The sequence below is a fragment of the Prionailurus bengalensis genome, chromosome X (genome assembly GCF_016509475.1).
Source record: "Prionailurus bengalensis isolate Pbe53 chromosome X, Fcat_Pben_1.1_paternal_pri, whole genome shotgun sequence".
Classification (NCBI taxonomy): domain Eukaryota; kingdom Metazoa; phylum Chordata; class Mammalia; order Carnivora; family Felidae; genus Prionailurus; species Prionailurus bengalensis.
This window is the reverse complement of record NC_057361.1, coordinates 83,111,928-83,133,633: the sequence shown is the minus strand read 5'-3', so window position 1 is coordinate 83,133,633 and position 21,706 is coordinate 83,111,928. Positions and strand designations below refer to the sequence as shown.

At 39.4% G+C, this 21,706-nt stretch overlaps 2 pseudogenes; both read right to left on the bottom strand.

The window, feature by feature from the left end:
• Nucleotides 1-1,486: 1,486 nt before the first annotated feature.
• On the bottom strand, nt 1,487-17,216 carry LOC122477110 (annotated as a pseudogene).
• LOC122477703 lies at nt 7,600-8,974 on the bottom strand (annotated as a pseudogene).
• Nucleotides 17,217-21,706: the final 4,490 nt, after the last annotated feature.

Below are 21,706 nucleotides of genomic sequence, written 5' to 3'. Positions count from 1 at the left end.
AACTCTCCCCTCATGGTCCAGAATTTTTTTTTTATCTTTCGTTTTCTCAGCTTCATCTTTTTCCATAATTTTATCTTCTATTTCACTGATTCTCCTGTCTGCCTCTTTAATCCTCACTATCACCGCCTTTGGTTTGTTTTGCATCTCATTTACAGCCCTTTTTAATCGTCATGACTATTTTTTAGTTCCTTGATCTCTGCAACAATAGATTCTCTGCTGTCTTCTATGCTTTTTCAATCCCAGTGATTAATCTTAGGATTATTATTCTAAATTCATTTTGAGGTATATTGTTTATATCTGTTTTGATCAATTCTTTAGCTGTCATTTCTTCGTGGAATTTCTTTTGAGGAGAATTGTTCCATTTCATCATTTTGGCTAGTTTTCTGTCCCTATGTGTTCTAAAAGCTTTTTATGTGCTCTGCACCTGTGAGCACTACTATATTCAAGAGGGGTCATACACTGTCCAGGACCTGGCCCTTCAAGAAGTGTTTTTTGGAGTGTGTTACTTGTTCTCTGTTGTTGTGACTTTGGTTACTTTTATCTCCCTACTCATGGTGATGTTTTCGACCCTCCACCAGGTGTGCTTTGATTTGTTCTTTGAAGTAGCCCTGGAAAGGAAGACAAACAAATAAGCAAAAAACAAAAACGAAACAAACAAAAACACATTAACCATCAAAAAGCCCAAAAACAAAAACCAGAAACACCATCTACATGTTAACAACAGAGTGGAGGCAGTGCTGATGGAAGAGGCCTTGTTCCATACAAAGAGAGAAATGACAGGAGTGGGGAAAAAGAAAAGAAAATTGACCAGACAGAGAAACTATATGGCTTAATCCAGAGAGAGAGAAAGGAAAATAAAGAAGGAGGTGTAGAGCATGTATAAAAGAACAGATTAAATATTCCTGCTTAAACAAACCAACAACCAGAATAACTAGACTAGAGGAGGGAAGGGATAAGAAGCAAAAAAGGAAGGAAGAATATATATATATATATATATATATATGTATATATATATATGTATATATATATATACACATATATATGTATATATATACACACATATATACATATATATACATATATACATATATATATACATATATATATGTATATATATATATGATAAGAATTTTCGAGAATTAAATCAGGCAATGCAACAGCGCTAGTCTGGAGGAAGGGCTGTCTTGTTCCTCAGCGTCAATTCCGCTCAAGTAGATATTGAGTTACCAGGCATGGAGGGACCTGCTTTGGTGTAGTGGAGGTCCTGCCTCCCCTGTGGGCCCTCTGTATGTTCCTTGAAGCCCCATCTTGTTGGTGATGGGGAGAAAAATGGTGACACCTCAGTCTCTCCTCCATGGACCAGGTGTCCCAAACCACTCTGTTCAGGCCATCCTCACTGTGCTGTGGGCATGAATGAGGTGGTTTGTCCTGCTCTGCCAACTCCCATGCCTCCCTGGCGCTTGGCTGGGATTTAATCCCTAATGTCCTAAAATGTCCCGCTCCATGCGTCCCGGTTCCAGTCAAGAGCCACTCTGTACCGCCTCACAGTGCTGCAAACACAGTTTGTCCCACTCAGCCGACTTCCATGCCTCTGTGGTGCTTGGCTGGGACTTAAACCCTGATATCTTAAAACTTCCCACTCCATACGCCCTGGTTTCGGAGAAGTGCTGCTCCGCTTCTCCCAATATATGGTCTCTGGTTGGCGGGTGCAGGCAGTCTTTGTCCTTTGAATGGTTATATACCTTCTTCCCACAGCATTCTAGGGAGGGGATTGCTTTCTCCCACTACGGACTGTGCTTCTGATCCAGTCTGAACTAGTTACTGAGCCCGGGACTGGCTCCCCTCCTCCCCCGGGGTGCATGAATAGGGCAGCCATCCCCAGTCAGGAGAAAGCCCTGTAGTTAGAGATTGGATCTTTCTCTGTCCTGGTCCGTGGTTTTTCTCTTGTCCTAATACAGTCCTACACTTCCCCAGCCTCTCTTTCTCTTCCCTTTGTCTTTCTGCAGAAGGGGATCCTGCCACTCTCTTCCTCCACTGCCCATTTTATCTCTCCCAGTTTGCAATCATGCACCTGTGGCCTGCCAGGTTGTCCCAGTGAGTCCCAGGAAGCAACTCTGTCTCTTTGCTGCCCAGATTCTTGGAGTCCAAAGTCCTTTGGCCTCAACACTGCTGTGTTTGGGAGATGAGAGAACTTCAGATCCCGGTACTTCTCTGCCATGTTGGATCCCTCTCCCCTCTAGTGTATTTTTAATTCCAGTTATTGAGTTCTTCATCTCTAAGTGGTGCTTTTTAAATATTTTCTGTATCTTTGTTGAAGATCTTACTGAGATCCTCCACTATTTTCTCAAGTCTAATAAGTATCTTTGTGACCATTACTTTGAATTCTCTATCAGGCATATTGATTATCTCCATTTCATTTAGCTCTCTTGCTGTGATTTTGTTCTGTTCTTTGAGACATACTCTTCTGACTTCTCATTTGTGGAGTCATAAACTCCACAAACTCTCTGTGCTTGTTTCTAGGTGTCAGGAAAAAGGTATCAGATCCTTTTTTATACTTGATCACTGACAACTTTAAACCTCACCTCTGCTCCACATCTGGTAAGCTTATTAGAAAACCTAAATGCCCCCTTCTTTGACACCAAATGGAGAACCAAACCACATGAGTCTGTGTGCAGAAACCCTCACTATGTCCCCACCCCTTATACACCATAAAAATCCCAAATCCCCTTTCTTTATTTTCTCAATACATTTTTAAATGATCTTGTGAGTTCCACTGTGCTCTCCCTAGCAGACACATTATGTGCACATTACATGCCTCTTTCTGTGTGTTTGGCACCATCAGTCTTGATATCTGCATCAAATTCTAGGTGGAAATTTATCCTATTTCTTCAGGTGGCTACAAAAAAGGGACATACTGGAAAGAATGTGATGTACTCATATACTGAGTATTAAGTTGAGGATGAGAAGGAAATGTTTATTGCCAGATCTAACTGGTATTTCAACTTTGCTCACTGTACACTCAGATACATTAAAATATGTAGGGAATATATATATATATATATATATATATATATATATATATATATAATTGGTCTGGCCATCCTCATTGGATCCATCTACACCTGGCATTGCCTAGTTCACTACCCTCTGTCTTGTTGAGAAAGCACAGCTTTTCACAATGGCCTTGCCATGCACCCAATCATTCTCTTATTATGAAGTTTTGGGCACATGAATGGTTGGAGGATGGGATGAGAAGGCAAGTGGCAGTGGTGGCATATTTGGCCCTGTGGCACTGGAGAAAAGGTTCCTAGAATAGAACTCAAATGGCTTCTTCTGGACCTTTATTTGATGCTACTGGAAGGTAAATGCTCTAAGCTGTGCCCTGGATTAGTGATATCCTAGGTTTGATTGGTCCTGGTTGTTTTCAGAGGGTGAATGCCTGACATCAACTGCTTGGACCTGTGATCCATTTTATTTTACCCATGTCCTTGTGGTCCCTGTTGATTATTACCTCTTTTGTCTGAGCATTGCTATATTAGGTACTCGTATATTTACACAAACACATATATGTATAACATATATATTCATAAAATAATAACAGAATACAAAATGCACAATAAATACAAATGAATAATGGCCTTTGGCTGGAGAAAAGAGAACAAAGATATTGTGGACATCCAAACCTTAGTTTGAAGGCTTCCTCTGGGATCTTTCCCTTGTTCTGAAGGGAAGGAGTTGAGACATCAGAAGAGCCAGATCCCAGAGTTTCATTCCCAGGCCACCTAGCCTCCACCTTCTTAGCTTTCCTGAAAATCCAGAAACACCCATCTATAACCCACTTAGTGATTCCCAAACCTCACCTTGAGCATAGTGAAGACCTGACCAGCTGTGGTGTAGTTCCACTCATTGTCCTGAAGACACCTGGAGTGGGAGAACAGGTGATCTCCATTAGTAACATAGTAGAGAGATGCTGACCATGCAGTACTAAATCTATGTCACTTTTTTTTTTTTTTTGGCCGGGACATATGTACCAGTATGTGCACTATGTGTTATAATGAAGAAAGACCTAGTGACTATGTCTATCACTAAGTTCCATGCCCACTAAAATTCAAAAATAGAGTTGTTTTAAAAACAGCCTAATAAAAATAAAGACAATAAAAAAATAACAAATCAACATTTAAAAATATAATTTTATAATCACTTTTAAATTGTTATAATGTACATATTGTATTCACCATTTTAAGGTGAAGTAAGCACAGTTATTTCAAGGTCTTTCCAGTATATTCACAAGATTTTGTAATAATCACAATTCCACAATCTAATACCAAAGCATTTTTTTTATCACCTTAAATAAAACTCCTTACTCACTAGCAGTCACTTCCTAGTCCTCCTTTTTCCTGGACGCTGGTAATCATCATCATCATCATTATTATTATTACTATTAGTACTTTTTAAGTGTTTATTTCGAGAGAGAGCGGGAGTGGGGTAGTGGCAGAAAGAGAGTGAGAGAGAGAATCCCAAGCAGGTCACATGGGGCTTGATCTCATGAACATTGAGACCATGACCTGAGCTGAAATCAAGAGTCAGACACTTAATTAACTGAGCCACCCAGGTGCCCCAATACTGTAATCATTATTCTGCTATCCATCTCAATGGATTTGTCTATTTGGGCATTTCAGACAAATGGACTCACATAATATGTGGTCTTTGTTCCTGGATTCTTTTATTTAGCATAATTGTTTCAAGGTTCTTCCATGTACAAACATGTATGAAAACTCCATTATGTTTTATTGTTGAATAATAGTCCATTGTATGAATATATCACATTTTATTCATTTATTCATAAATTGATGGATGTTTGGGTTGTTTCCACTTTTTGGCTATTATGAATAATGCTGCTATGAATATTTTTTTAATGTTTATTTATTTTTGAGAGCAAGAGAACAGGAGCTGGGGGAGGGGGTGCAGGGAGAGAGGGAGACAGAGGACCCAAAGTAGGATCTATGTTGAGGGAAGAGAGCTGGATGCAGGGCTCCAACTCACAAACTGCAAGACCATGACCTGAGTCAAAGTTGGACACTCAACCAATTGAGCCACCCAGGTGACCCTGAACGTTTCTGTACATGTTTTCGTGTTAAAATATGTTTTTATTTCTCTAGTAGTGGGCTCTCTGGGTCACATGGTAATCAGATATTTAAATATTTTTGTTTCAATTTTTTATTTAACTTCTATTAACATATGGTGTAATATTGGTTTCAGGAGTAAAATTTAGTGATTAATCACTTACATATAACACCCAGTGTTCATCACAAGTGCCCTTCTTAAAACCCATCACCCATTTAGCCAATTCCATGCCCACTTCCCATCCAGCAACCCTCAGTTTGTTCTCTATCTTTAAGAGTCTCATATGGTTTGTTCCCGTCTATCATCCCCCCCATCCCATTTGTTCATCTGTTTTGTTTCTTAAATTCAATATAAGAGTGAAATAATATAGTATTTGTCTTTCTCTAATTTCACTTAGCATACTACTCTCTAGCTCCATCCACATCATTGCAAATGGTGAGCTATCGTTCCTTTTGATGGCTGAGTAATAGTCCATGATACATGTGTATATATACCATATCTTCTTTATTAATTCATCATTCTGTGGACATCTGGGCTCTTAATAATTTTGCTTTTGTTGATAATGCTACTATAAACATCAGGGTGCATATGTCCTCTTAGAATTGATATTTTTGTATCCTTTGTTTAGGTAAATACCTAAGAGTGCAATTGCTTGGTTGTAGGGTACCTCTATTTTTAAGTTTTTGAGGAACCTCCATACTGTTTTCCAGAGTGGTTACACCAATTTGCATTCCCACCACCAGTATAAGTCCCTCTTTCTCCACATCCTCACCAACATCTGTTGTTTCCTATATTGTTAATTTTAGCCATTCTGACAGTGTGAGGTAGCACCTCATTGTGATTTTCATTTGTAGTTCCCCAATGATGACTAATGTTGAGCATCTTTTCATGTGCCTGCTAGCCATCTGGGTGTCTTCTTTGGAAAAATGTCTATTCAACACATGTTTAACATTTGGAGAAACTGCCAAACTCTTTTTCATAGTTGCTACACCATTTTCCATTCCTACCAGCAATATATGAGTGCTCCAATTTCTCCACATCTTTGCCAACATTTATTTTCACTTAACAATTGTAGCCATCTTAGTGTGTGAAATGGTATCTCATTTTATTTTGATTTGTATTTCCCAAATGACTAATGATGTTAGGTATCTTTCCATGTGCCCTTTGATTATTTTCATGTCTTTTTTATGTATACTGAGATCTGTGACCATTTTAACAGGGATACTTTTCTTTTTTATATTCTAAGAGTTTATTTTTTTATTTATTCTGGATACACATTCCTTATCAGATATATGATTTGCAAATATTTTCTCTGATTCTGTGGGTTGTCTTTTCACTTTATTATAGCATCCTTTGATGTGAAAAAAAATACATATTTTGATGAAGTCCAATTGACCCAATTTTTCTTTTTGTGCTTTTGGCATTATATGTCACAAACTGTTGGCCTAATTTAAGGGCACAATGAATTTACCCTTATATTTTCTTTTAAAAAATTTTTAAAGTAAACTCTATACCCAATGTGAGGCTTGAATTCATGACCCTGGTATGAAGAGTTGCATGTTCTGCAGACTGATCCAGCCAGGAACCCCTCTTTTAAGACTTTTTTGGGGTCTGCAATAGCTTTATTTTAACAGAGAGAAACAAGGCTGAAATAAGTTTACATTATTGGAGCAGATGGTGGTTATCTTTCCAAAGGGTGAAGTGTGAGCCCAGCTGGCAGTACACAAAGGTTAAATCCAAAGCCCAGATATCCTCTTTCCTTGTTGGGCCCTGCATCTCTTGCTCATGATATGAGATGCACAACCACACTGAATGAAGTAAAAGTTCCAAATGGGCAGAGGTGACATCCCGACAGGAGACAATAAAAAAAAATCATTGTAGAGGATGTTGAAGTAAAGTGTAGTTACCTACTCTCTGCTATTCTCTGATGAGAAAGGTGAGGGTATGGGATGAGTGGTAAGCTATGTTCTTTTTTCCTCAAATAAGTAAATCATATAGGATGGGGTTGAGGACCAATCATGCAGTAGAATAGGATGAGAATCTAGGCTAGTTATAGATCTCTGTGCCTAAAGAAAAGAACAGCAATGATAAGGGAGAAGAGGGGAACAATAAAATGCCTGAAAGTATTAAAAAGAAAAGTTTTTTTTCTTAAGACAAAAAACAGCATCTTTTATTTTCCTCGCTGCAGTGGCCGCAGACTTACTGGTTTTCATGAAACAAGATTTCTGTAACAAGGTCTTTTGATAAGTTTGCTCAATCACAGAAGGACAAATACAAGGCTGACTGCTAATATTAGAACTAGGTCTTTCCCCCAAATCTTCTTGTAGATGCTATTCTCATGCTGGTTCTACAGAGGTACCCCCAACACTATAAGGTGCTTCAGTTAAAACTTCTGAAATATTGCAATGACATAATCAAGAGGTTTTTTGGGCTATGTCTTTATTGTACATGTAAACTCTTTTGGAACAGCTTAAGTTAAAGGATGAGCAGGAGTTTGGTTTTAAGCCACAAAGTTTCAGACACCATCCACAGATGCCTCTGCCCTACTTTATTCCATGTCCTTTTCTGAGAAATGCATTCAATGCTTGATTGTTGAATGGTATGGGCAAGATAGCCCACGTTGCGCAAGGTGACCCTTGCCACAGAGATGCATCCATCCTTTGTCATGTAGATGGAGAACTCCTTGTTCAGCCTCTAAACCAGTTCAGGTTTTAGTCCTGTGAAACAAAACATACCAATCTGGTCAGTAATGGCTGTCAGTTGGGGGCAGTCTTCCTTTTGAGGTTGGAGACCAGCTGAATTTGCATGCAAATTATGTGATGGCCCATGCTTTTTACTTCCTGCAACCACTGTTTTTGCAGGTCAGGACTGGTCAGGATAGTTGAAGCAATCTGGGTCCCATTGATTGGAGGGTTGGAATATATGGGATGATCAAGAGCTTCATTTGTGATTGGCCTCACAGCATCTTGGCAAACCACAATGAAGGCTCCCACATGCTCACTGTATAAGCCAATGTTCTTGGTATAGGATTGGCAGAGACAAACAGTAATTCCCTGTTTGATGAAGATGAAGTGATATACAGCCCAGGCATCTTTTTGCCATCACCACTGGCAAAGCCTTGGTAGGACATGTAAAATGACACAAAGAAATTGTTTTTCTTCATCACTGTTGCTGCTTCCTTCCATTTATCAGGGTAAGGGTCTACTCCTGGACTGTGGACACAAGCATGAAGGAGAACACTTTGCTGTGGCATTTTCAAAATGTCCTCTATAGTGCCTATAAAGTCACAGCTGCATGTCTTGGGGCCTTAGTATTGATAATCATGTAATTGCACACCAGCATCCCTGAAGATGGGTGTGTAATTTCTCCAAGATGGTTGGGCAGAAAGACATCTTGGCTTAACTTAAAAAATCTTTTCAAAAAACTGGCTCCAATCATCAAGGCCGCATTTCCAGAAATGGTCTGTATGGTGACATACCAGCTACTTTTCAACACTTCATTGTTCTCACTCAGGGCTAGTTCTGCAGATGCCTTACAAAATTTACCAAATCCTGCGATGGACAGGTATTCCTTGTCAAATTTTTTGGCAGTAATCTGGGCCTTTGCCTTCTGAACACTATAAGGCACATAAGGCTTTCCGTTATCATCTCAGTAGGCACCAACTACCATTTTTTTTTTTGCTGTTGACACCTCTCTTAAAGGTTTATGTGACTCCCAGGATGGGATCTGGGGGCCCCATCCCAACACGGGTCCACCAGGAGCTGGCTCTGGCAGAAGTCACGGCAGCAAGGCCTCAGTGGAAGGTGGTGGCAACCTCAGACAGAACATGGCTGGCGTGCTGCACAGCCATGGTGGGTGGTGAGAAGGCAGTGGGTAGCTGCAGGATGGAACAGAGGGCCAGTGGGCACAGACACTGCTTTTAAGATTTTTATGGTGATTTATGCTTGTACATGGTGTGAGATGGGGATACAAACTAATTATTTTGTGGTGGATATCCAGTTATTTTTTTAACCAGTTGTTGAAAAGACTATTCTTTACTCTGAATATTTTTGGAACTCTGGTTGAAAATAAATTGTTCATAAAGGTGAGGGTGTGTATGTTTGTGTGTGTGTGTACTTTAATTCTATTACATTAAACTACATGTTTATCTTTAAGGCAGTACCATATGGTATTGATAACTTTAGCTTTGTAGTAAGATTTAAAATAGGGAAGTATGGGTCTCCCAACTTTATTCTTCAAGAACATTTTGTCTATTCTGGGTTCATTGGATTTTCATATGAATTTTAGTATTAACTCATCAATTTCTGTAAAGAAACAAGCTGAGATTTTGATATGGATAGCACTGAATCTGTTTATTAATTTGGGGTGTATTGCCATCTTAACAATTGTAAGTCTTCTGATTCAGGAGCATGATATACTTTGTACTTATTTAGGTCTTTTAAAATTTACTTCAATAATGTTTTACAGATTTTTGGAGTATATATTTTGCATTTATTTTATTAAATTTGTTTCCTAAGTATGTTATTTAAATTTTTTTCCTGAAGTATTGTTGACACACAATTGTACATTAGTTCCAGGTGTACAATATAGTGATTCAATAAGTCTATACGTTATGCTGTGCTCACCATAAGTGTAGTTACCATCTGTCACCATACAATGCTATTACTATACCATTGACTATATTTCCTGTGCTGTAACTTATATCCTTGTGACTTATTCATTCCACAGCTGTAAGCCTATACCTCCCACTCTTCTTTACCCATTTTGCTCATCATCCATCCCCTCTCTTCTGGTAAACATCAATTTGTTTTCTGTATTTATGGGTCTATTTCCTAAGTATGTTATTTTGGATGCTACTGTAAATGGAATGTTTTCTTAATTTCATTTTCTGATTGTTTATTACTAGTGTATAGTAACAAAAGTTACTCTTGTATATTTATTTTGTATCCAGAAACAATGCCGAACTTATTTATTAATTCTAATATTGTTTTGGTAGTTTCCTTAGGACTTTACATATACATGCTCATGTCATCTCAACATAATATTATTTTTAAATTATTTACATATTTCACAGTAAAATTAATATACCTTTTTCATGAGCTTACTTTTTTTGAAAGTACAGCATCCAAATAGTTATTTTATACAAAGTAACTTCAAGTTCCTATTATCCATTCCTTCATTTCTCCTAGCTCTCTCTTATCCTTAGAGACTCTAAGCACTCACTTCTGAGATCACAGGAGGTTTGTCCAAGCCTGAGTGCAGAAAACCTGCATCATTTCCTGCTGCTTCTGGGAGATGGTGGGCATGCAGTTTGAGAAGGGTGTGGGTACTGGAAAGGAGAAGGTGTTCTGAATTTCTTTGGTCTTGGTATTCCTCACAGTCATCATTCATAATGCACAGACTGGGAGAAAGCTGGGCCCTCAGACAACTAGAGAAATGGACAACCCCATACCCAACAACAATCCTGCTCTCACTGTCACTTAGCAATCAGATTCTTCCCATACCCTTACTGTGCCTGCCCCTGGATTCCTTGGCTGTTACTTCTGGTCCCCTACAGAGACTATTTTTGGAGGGATTGTCGACCAGCTTAGCTAGGTATGCAGATTTAATTCTAATGCATTTACCCTTTACAGCAGCACAAAGAATGGGCACTCCAATCCCCATTTTCAGAGTAATACAGTCAGTCACTGAGGTGTTATATCTTGACCAAGGTCACTCAGCTGGCTAGTGAGTGTTGAGGTCAGGAAAAGAATCTGGTACTCTGACTCCAGAGTCCATACACTTAACCACTAACCTAGAACTCTCCTTAGTTCTATCTGTTGTCTTTCCAAAATACTGAGAAAACCTCTATGCTGTACCACATTCCTAAACCACTGGCCTCAGCCAGAGATGGGTGTTTGTTCCCATGCAGTGTACACAACACAGCACTTACTTGGAATTGCTATCAGAAATCAAGATGAAGGTCCAGGTGAGAGCACAGAGAGAACCTTGAGAATTTCCTTCCACTTCAATGACAACAAACAGCAATGTCCCTTTAGAGTTGTACATACTTTTAACACAAGCAATATTCCCCATTCAGGGTTTTACCTGATAGTCTTGCAGCACCCTGATGGGAGCCAGATAGGTTTTTCACTGGTAGATATGAGGGGGCTTCAAGGACTTAGAGGGAAAAAGTAGGGATAATCAACTCCCAGAGATAGGACCCCCAACATGTATTGGATCCTCTGATAAATATGTGTTCACTTGATTCATTTTGTAAAGCAGCCCAAGATAAGGGTATTACTAGCTTATTTCACAAAAGAGGAAACTGGAAGGTTAGGTAATGGGACCAAAGTAACAGAGTAAGGAACTCAGATGAGAGCTATAAAATCCCACAGCCTGTGCCTCTAACATGTAAGCTGTGTTGGGAAAGAAAGGCATGGATGTACGTCAGACCAAGATAGTCTGGGGGCAAGGTGGGGATGGGAGAACACAAAGGGAATCAAAAGGGGAGGGAAGGGAAGAAAATAAAAGGAAGGAAGGGAAGGGGAGGGGAGGGGAAGGGAGGGGAGGGGAGGGGAGGGGAGGGGAGGGAAGGGAAGGGAAGGGAAGGGAAAGGAAAGGAAAGGAAAGGAAAGGAAAGGAAAGGAAAGGAAAGGAAAGGAAAGGAAAGGAACTTGGAAAGCCAGGAGAATTGGGAGGTAGCCAAGCCAGGGGCAGGATATAGTGCAGGATCAGGGGAGGGGACTCTACACTCACCTTCTTTAAAAACCCCATTGACAGAAAAATAGAGCAGGGAAGGTAAAGAACAGTTGCTAAGGCTCTCAGTATCCTTCTACACCTCCTACCCATTTCTGACTTTCATGGTCTGCCTAAGGCAGGAAATACATGGTCGCCATCCAGACGCTCAGGTCTACCACATAGGAGTGAAAGTCATGCTGAGTTTTGGGCAACATATTGAGGGAGTCAACAATGTCATACTTTGTATGCTTAAAAGCTGAATCCACAGGTCTGTAGGGAAAAGAGAAGTAAGGGTCAGGTCATCAGCCTCTATATATGTTCTCTTCACATCCCCTTTCCCATGATGATCTTGCTTTATGCATTTACCAGAGTCCTCAACCTTCTTAATGTCCCTGGTATCCTTGAAGTATTCTTCCAAGCTGTTTCTAGAAAAAAAGAGGGACAGAATGTGGTATATATGTTTCTAGGCAGTGTAGGTGTTTCTAGGAGCTGACCCGTGTTTGCTGGGGAGACACATAGCCTAAGAGCAGAGTCTGAGCTGTGATACTCACAATGCTGCATCTTCAGGGTTTAAGGGAATGGTCAGGGAGAAGCACGCCTCATCATGCCAAGCATTGAGGAGACCTTGTTCATCTCCAGAGTCATAGATCAAGTAATATCTGAAGAGGAACAAAGGCAATGGGCTATCTCTGTGGTTTGGGCCACCAAGGGGACATGAAAGTTCCCCTCAACCCAGTAATAGATCGATGCTTGGGTGGCCTGTCCCATTCCAGTCCTCTTCTGCCTCATGGTCCCAAGGGTACTTACTGAAGCATAAATGGAAGGATTCAATTCGTAAGAATCTAAAATCCTTTATAGTTTTCTTCATATCAAAAGATGCCTTGAAACTATGTGGTAGACAAAGCCTCCCTTGCAACATCCCAAATCTTCCTTGGTCCATCCTCACCTTATAAGGTGTTATTATCTTGGGGACTTCAATATAAATTATATTGGTATAATATACACCATATATATATATATATATATATATATATATATATATACCAATAATATGCATTTATATAATATATATATATATATACCAAATTAAATTGATAACACCTGGCCATCCTGAGGAAGGAAGAGGAAGTCAGAAGTGCATGCCACGAATGTTGCAATGGATGAAAAAAGGGCATGAATAGGTCCAAGGGGAACAAAGGTCAGAGTTCCTATGTGAAATGGCCCCCAAAATTTTATCAGCAAGACTACAGTAGGAGTCTTCAACAGAGGGTCCCAGATGCCTCTATTATTATATGCAAACTTGGGTGAATAGGTGAGTGACAGAGAGTGAGTGTGTGTGTGTGTGTGTGTGTGTATGTGTGTGTATGTGTGTGTGTGTGTGTTTAAGGGCATTTTTTCCCAGGAAGAAAAAAAGAATAGCCATGCTTTTTTCAGGAGTCTATGGACCCTAAAAGGCTAAGGTCAGATACAAAAACATAACCTATGTAAGTCCCCCAAAAAGCTGTAGGGTGCTTGTGGAAGTCATCAATGTTAATAAGAGGAGACAATGATGAATGTAGGCACTTACCAGGCATAACAATATGGGGAAACAATCTCTGATGACACTTTTCAAAACCAAAAATAGAAAGAAATAAATGATAGTTTAGGCTGTAAAAGTTCTCTCCCTCTGTCTCTTCTTCCTCCTGGGTAGCTCCCACCTAAACTGTCTTGATTGTCTTCTCCAGTATCACAAGAAGCAATATTTGGATCCCAGGGTTTAGGGATGCCTCCCCCTCCCTGCCTTTCTTCCTTCCTCCAGGTTCCCACTGAAGGCTCCAGAGAAAAGAGGGTATGGGGTGGGTGCCCAGGGCTCTGCTACCTCACTAGCGGTCCAGCATTCTGCAGGACCATGATACCCCTCAGGAATGACCCAGAATGCTGGAGAAGGGAGGTGAGTGAGGCAGGGCTCAAGAGGCAGGGATGGAAAGTGAAGAACGAGGGGGAGTGAAGGTGGGAGGAGAGAGGTTAGAGGGACATAGGGGAGTAGTGATAGAGGAAGAAGAGAAAAAAAAAGCACAAGGAAAGGGAAAAAAAAAGTTCTATGGTGGTGGTGGTCAGAGAAGAAGAGAGAAGGGGGAAGTGGCCCCCTAGTTGCTGCCCTTTCCTTCATCTGCCCTGGCTGGCCCTGGCACCCAAGGTAGGAATGGAAAACATGAAGATGTTGGGCTTGGTGCCCACTGGACTCTGGTTGAAGTTTTGTCACTTGTGTGAGCTCATCCTGAGCTGAGCATGGGGAACAAGGCAGCTACGGGAGCAGAAGAGCTTCCCTTGAAAGAGTAGAGGGTCAAGCCCAAGTCAGCATGGGGCTGATGGTCCGTGGCCCCCTCTTACGATCACTACCTTCCCTCCTGCCCCTGTGCCTATCTCAATCGGTTCCTAGCCTGAGGAATCATACCTGTGCTGGGCCACCCAGGGCTCCTCTGAAGGACCAGTTAGGATGATGTGACATGTATGGGGGTTGCCTCTGAGAGTTCTGTCCTTCTATCTCAAGTACCTCTTCCCTCTGACTTTCATTCCTGCCTCAGGAAGCCCTCTGCTCACTGGCAGTCACCCACTTCTGGCCACTTGACTCAGGGAAACCTGGTTTCTTCGAAGGAGGGCCAGTTCCTGGCATTGGGTCAGAGGAACACACAGATGCCATGATGGTAGCACCCCAAGACCTTGGCCCTCATCATGGGGCAGGAAAGCGATCATGGCCACCTGGGATTAGAGAGGGGGCCCATTTGTTTCAAGGGAAATAGGGCTCCTCTTGGTGAGAAGCAGGAATGCAGGAAGGCTGGTATCAGCATGAGGCCCTGGGCTGGAGGACCCTTCTCAGTTCAGGTCACAGAATCTGGCTCAAGGTGGTTACTCCTATTCCTGAAGAGAAGATGCCCTGATTCCTGGAGCATTTTCATGGGAAGGAATACTATGGAAAACCAGGTGCAGAATGGGTAAACAGAGCCCAGACCAAGAGAACAAGTGAGCAGGTCATAGGAAGGGAAATACCTCTGAGCACAGGTAAGAGACACAGAGAGAGGAGGGAGGGGTCTGTGGTCTTCCTAGAGGACCAGTGCTACCACATCCTTTAGGGAGGCACTCTCAGGGGTAATTCAGACTTCCAACGTGCAAAGGTCCCCAGGAGGGGTGACAGAGGTTACCACAGACCTTATATAGGTGGACTTGTTTGTGCTGTATAAGGTGTTCCCTTTTAGTCACAGCTCTTCAAGCTTCAGCCCTTTCATCTTGCTTAACTCCCAGGCTGACTGTACCTGAAAAATGTAGGAAGAAACCTGGAAAAATGTCCCAGGAATAAAGAGACACCTGGGCCTTTACACTCTTAGTCCCCACCCACCACCTCAGGTACCTTCTCCTGCCTCTGGTCAGTTGGCACTCTGAGAAGCACTACTACCCACCGTCAACCCCAACTTTGATCTGCTTCCCTCTTCCCACCTCATTTTTGGACAGGTTCAAGATCTTGACTGTGGGGACTATCTGTATAATGTCAGACAGGCCATCCAGCTGATACAGTTTGTTCTTGCACAAGTTCAAAGACAAAAGCTTTTGGTGAAGAAGAATTAGAGTGACTGTTACTATCTAGGGCTTCAGAAATAAGCCTTCCCTCCACCACATTTGTTCCACCCCCTACCATAATACCAGCAGTATAAGGCATAAGGCCTTATCTTGGAGAAATTCTCTTTGATGATCTGCAGGGTGGCAGATATGCAGTTTCTTCAATTCAGTATTATAGCAATATCATGGTCCACCAACTCTTCAGAAAGGTGAGAGAATGTAATCAGAAGGCTGAGAGGGGTCCAGGACCAGCACCAGCCTCTCCTTGATCACCATCTCTGAGTGTCACTCCCAGGCAATCCCCTAGAATTACTGCTGTCAGTTGTACCTGGGTCAAAACGAAGTTTATGGAGGTCAAGACATTTTTGGACAATATCATAGCATTTTCTCATGGTCAGCTGCAGAGAAAGGTACTGAGAGCCACTGAGTCTGTCATGGTATAGGGAAGTTGGGGGTTGGGGGAAGAAGAGTAGGTCTGGGTATGAACACACAATGGGTATCAAGTCTTCATTAACTTTAGCTTCTGCATTTCTTCTGGCTCCAATTTATTCTGAGAGTGATAAGAATAGTAAGTAACAAAAACAGAGTAAGGTACAGCAGAGATATTGACACGTATAGATACAAGAAGGAGAGGTGGGATAAGCACTAGGAACTCTCATTATAAGGAAGACGACCAGCCACTGGCCTGCCTTATTGCATTGGGACTAGGTACGGGTAATATCTTCAACACATACCTTTTTATTTTCCTCATCACAAATCTTGTGGTTGATATCCTTCAATGCAGAGGCGGCACTACCATCCTGGATAAAGAACTGGGCCCGGTCTTTTAAATAATGGAACTACAGGAATTGAAGGCAACTGTAATAGTGTCAGAGGCTGTGGCCCCTGCTGAGCCATCTCTTTCCCCTCCCTATGGAGGGGATTCACCACACATCTGGATTCACCATCCTTTCTTACATCGACCATGGTGAAGGGGACACTACAGTGATTTTGGATTGAGTTTAGTAACCATGTCTTGTTATACTTTATTCCGTAAGGAATCTAAGGGTGAAAAGAAGGGATGGGAGAGAAGGGAGACAACAGGGCATTAAGACTGTAGAACAGACCCAACCCGGGTCTACACAACTTTAAAAGACTTCTAAAGTAGGACTTTTGACATGATTTTAACTTTTTATTTTGCCGCCATGGATTTTCTAATCATCCATTCTCCCAATTCAAATATTTAACTTCCAAACAATAAAATTTAGATATTTAAAATGATATTCCTTTAATAATGTTCCAGCAAATCCTATGCATTGAAAACCTTACCTATTTTTCTGAAAATGAATTTAGAGTCTACACCTCCATAGTCAACTTTAGCCGAATGCTGTGTCATCTGGTGAGGAGTTGCTCCATATCCTTGGCAGTAGTTTCAACTTTTGCCTTTAGTCAACTTCCTGTGACCTTCTTTCAGTCAACCTGTTTCCTTTGTATTTTTTGTGGGAACCTGCTCTTAGTTGATCAAGGATGTTATCTCCTCTTGTCCTCAACAAAGTTCCTAGCATTTCTATATGAGACCCACACAACTCCCCTTGATCTGCCTCTCCAGCACATTCCCTGCTTTGTGCCAGGGCACTTACTGTGATCCTGAACCAGCCCCCTTGGTTTCCACCCTGTGTGTTCTCCATATCTCTCTCTGGAAATGTTCTGTTTTGGTATTCCTTATGCCATTTCACACTGCTATTGTTGGTTTGGAAGGCAGAGGAAGTGCTATGGTGAAGTGGATAGAAGGGAGTGTCCATAAATGTATAGAAATGCTACAAAATCTTCTATATACTCTCACCCCAATAATAACAAGTCTGTAATTAGGATTGCTTAGTTGTTACTCAAGTTCTATCACTCTTCACTTTTCCAATGAAAGAAGAAAAAGACCATGGCGAGTAAAAAGTTGCAGCATCTCAGCTGCTGCGTATACAAGCCAGGCTCCCTGGTTACTGTCTTATTTGGAGGTCCTATTGGGAATGCCTCATTGCCATGTTTCCACCATCCTCCTAAACGTAGGAAGGATGAAGCTAATACTGACCATGTTCATAACTAAAGATCCCTTTGCCAAAATTATCCTGGCCAGAATCCCCACCTTTATTTTTCCTTGAGGAGAGCTACTGCCATCATTTTTGTTTTAAATAAAAAATAAATTTAAAATCAAATTTATTTTAACATTGAAAAAATACATACAAGTTCGAATGAAGACACATCAGTGGCCCAATACCATGTACCTCATCTTGGTCTAACATCATGGTAGGGCAAGCAAAGTGTTAACCTGACCGAATAGAACAATGATACAAACACCAGAAAGCATACTTCTTTACCTGTCTAGATATGGAAGCTTTATTTGACAGATGGCATAAACCAGGGAGGAAATATTGAAGTAGGAGATAACTATGTGGGACCATTGAGAAAATTGGGTGGTATTTATAAAGAATAGAAGTATGACGTTCATGAGTTATACACTAGGTAGGCATCTGAATCTTGCCTTCTTTCAGGCATCTCTAATTTAAGAACTTCACCACAACCTGGTAGGCAAGCTGTCTCTTACCTTCCAAATCCAATAAGCTACCAAACTGATTTAATTAATATCAGCAAGCTGTACTTTTTTTTTTAGTATAGTACAAAATTTAATGTCAGGTGAGACTGATGTTACAGACTCCTAAACTGTCTCTCTCCCTTTAGTCTTGCTCTCAACAGTGCTCTGAAATATTTTGAGTGAGCTTTCTTTTGCCCAGTCTGAAATGTCCTTCAGCTCAGGAGACAATTATTTCTAATCTCTTCCCTTTTATAACAAGGAACTGAACAATGAACTGGAATAATAGATGTCAACTACAATTTCCAAGTGTCTAGATACTTTTCTATTTGCTTTCTGTTGATAGTTTGATTCCATTATGGTCAGAGAACATACTCTATATTTCATTTATTTTGGATTAGTTTAAGTTTGTTTTATGACCCAACAGATGGTATATCTTGATGAGGTTACATGGGAACTTGAAAAAATGTGTACTCTGTTGTTGTTGAGTAGAGTATTTTGGCATATGTTATGTAGATTCTGCTACTGCAGATTGTATTATTCAGCTCTTCAATATTCTTGATGATTTTCTCTCTAGTAATTCTATTGCTTGCTGAAAACAAGGTGTTGAGACCCCCAACAAAAATTGCAGATGTGGCCATTTGTCTTTTCAGCTTCATCAGTTTTTGTTTCTTGTACTCCGATGTTCAGTTTTTTGGATGCATACACATTAAAGATTGTTATCCCTTCTTTGTGGATTTATCCTTCTAGATTATGTAATATCCTCTCTGTCTCTAATTTTCTTTGCTCCAAAGTTTACTTTATCAGGTATTGTGGTCTCAGGTATGCATATAAACATGCTTTTTTAAAAAAAATATTTCACACTATTCACTCCTATAATTTTCTTGATTGGCCCCCACACTTGCCACTAACATATCTAATTCACAATGTGGTGAGATTTGGAAGGTTTTTATGACATCTACAGAAATAAAATTGTTTCAATAAGATTGTCTCAATCTCTCCCATAGGTAAATTCACTAAGGTTATTTTATTTTCACTATACTCAACTGAAGCAATGTATCAGTTGATAGTAATACTAGTGGTTTTGGGGAAGGGAGGAGTAAGACAATTAGACTGTTAGAAACTAGATTTTCTTTGGGTTTTAACATTTTAGGCTCTCTAGGTTTGTGTGCTGTACATTGTACATTAATTACTCCATTTTGTCTCAGAGCATGCTTATAGTAAAGATCTATTCACTCCTGGTTACTCCACAATGTACTGATTATGACCAGACATTGGAATAACTCCTTTGGGAAGTGGTTACATTCACTGTACTGCTACTTACAACTTTTGATACTTTTCTTGTATGGTGCATGGAAGGGAAATTAAAGCATTTGAACCAGAAATTTCATACGCACAGTCCCAAAAAACTTGGAGTTAGCCTAGAATAGTATTCTATTTATCCCATACTCCACACCTAATTTATCAAAAAATTCTCTTGGTTTGCCCTCAAAATAGGTCCCAAATCTAGCTACATTTTACCCCTTCTATTGCTACCAAACTCGTTGTTACCAACATCAATCTTCTGTATTATATTGCCTTCCAACTGGCCCCTAAGTTTTCACCCATGCTCCCTCACTGTCTATTTTTAACTCAGAAGGCAGAGTAGTATTTTAAAGCATAAGTAAAATCTTGTCACTCCTTTGCTATGAAACTCCTAAAAAAGTATTTGGAGCCCATCAATATGTTAAAAGGTGAGTTCATCATGATAACAACAACAACAAAGAAACTTTATTGGTGGCATTTGGAGAAGACCAGTGAATCAACTTATGTTAACGAAAATTTATAAATAAAGAAGAATAAAATATGTATTCTTTTTCCTATATAAGCTGTTTATAAAGATAGCCAATTTATTGATGACGGAGTTTCTCTTTATAAGTGCATTCTAGCTAATATATGAAGGAGGCATGACAGAATTTGAGTATCATCATTTTAAAACTCATAAGTAAGGGACCTATATAAAGGCAATAAATGGCTGGTAAATCTCTCTCTCTCTCTTTCTTTTTCTCACACACAACAACAACAACAACAACAACAACAACCAGGCATCATGTGCTACGTTATAGGCGCTATCTATGAAGCGTTCTTGTCAAAAACATCAAAGCTGAATCTGATCAAGTCTTTTAGTTCTTCTTTCAGCATTGGGATGCAATGAACTGAACCAGGTTCTTTAACAAACAAATGAAGGGGAGAGATAAGAGAATATATTTGTTGTTGTATGTTTGTATGGTATGGAATATAGTATGCATCTACAACAAATATATTTTTCAAAATATAATCAGTTAAAAAATATTTGTAACCTGCTGTTTTCATTTAACAATTTTTTGATGTCATTCCATGTTCAAAAATATTTAATAGATTTTTATCATTTGCCAAATTAATATGCTTTTTCTTTAAAGACATTGTAGAAATTAAAGCTAAGGTAATTTGTTTACCAGAGAAAGAACTTCACTGATCTGAAACATACCTTTTTCTCTATTTTAAAAATGTACCAACAATAAGTTCTGATTTTCATATAATTTATATATTAGATTATCATTTCAGTTAAAATTTTAATTGTTGCAAACTTTAACCTGATAATACAGTTTCAAATTTTAACAAATCTTCCCAAGTTTGTGCTACTACAAGCCACTATGAAAAATATTATACATGCATCTATGTATTTTGTGTTTTTCCATGCACTAATTTCCATAAGTATATTATTTTAGTCAAAACATGAAAACTAACCATTTTAAGAATTTTTTATGAGTGACATATATATGTCACTTAAAAATATATATACATATATATTTATACTATATATACATATATATTCACACTATATATATGTAGGTATATATACATATATATATATATTTACACTTATTTGCATGATAAAAGAGTGAGGTAATGAGCCTATTTGCTCACCAGTTCACCAATAATTTTAAAAGCTCACATGCTGATAAAACAATTACTGTTTTTTGTTTTCTTTTTACTTATCTATTTAAATTTACATCCAAGTTAGTTAGCATATAGTACAATAATGATATAAGGAGTAGAATCCAGTGACTCATTCCCCTACATATAATATCCAGTGCTCATTCCAACAAGTATCTTCCTTGATGCCCCTTGCCCATTTAGCCCATCGCCCAAAAACAACCCCTCCAGCAATCCTCAGTTTGTTCTCTATATTTAAGAGTCTCTTATGTTTTGTCTCACTCCCTGTTTTTATATATATTTTTTGCTTCCCTTCCCTTATGTTGATCTATTTTGTGTCTTAAATTCCACATATGAGGGAAGTCATGATATTTGTCTTTCTCTAATTTCACTTAGCATAACACACTCTAGTTCCATCCATGTAGCTGCAAATGGCAAGATTTCATTCTTTTTAATTGTCCAGTAATACTTCATTATATATATATTATATATGTATATATTATATATATAATATATATGTATATATAATGTATATATATACATTATACATATATAATATAATATATATAATATATATTATATATATTGTGTATATATATATATATATTATATATACACCACATTTTCTTTATCCATTCATTTGTGGATAGACATTTGTACTGTTTCCATACTTTGGCTATTGTTGATAGAGCTGCTATAAACATTGGGGTATATGCGTCCCTCTGAAACAGCACACCTGTATCCTTTAAATAAATA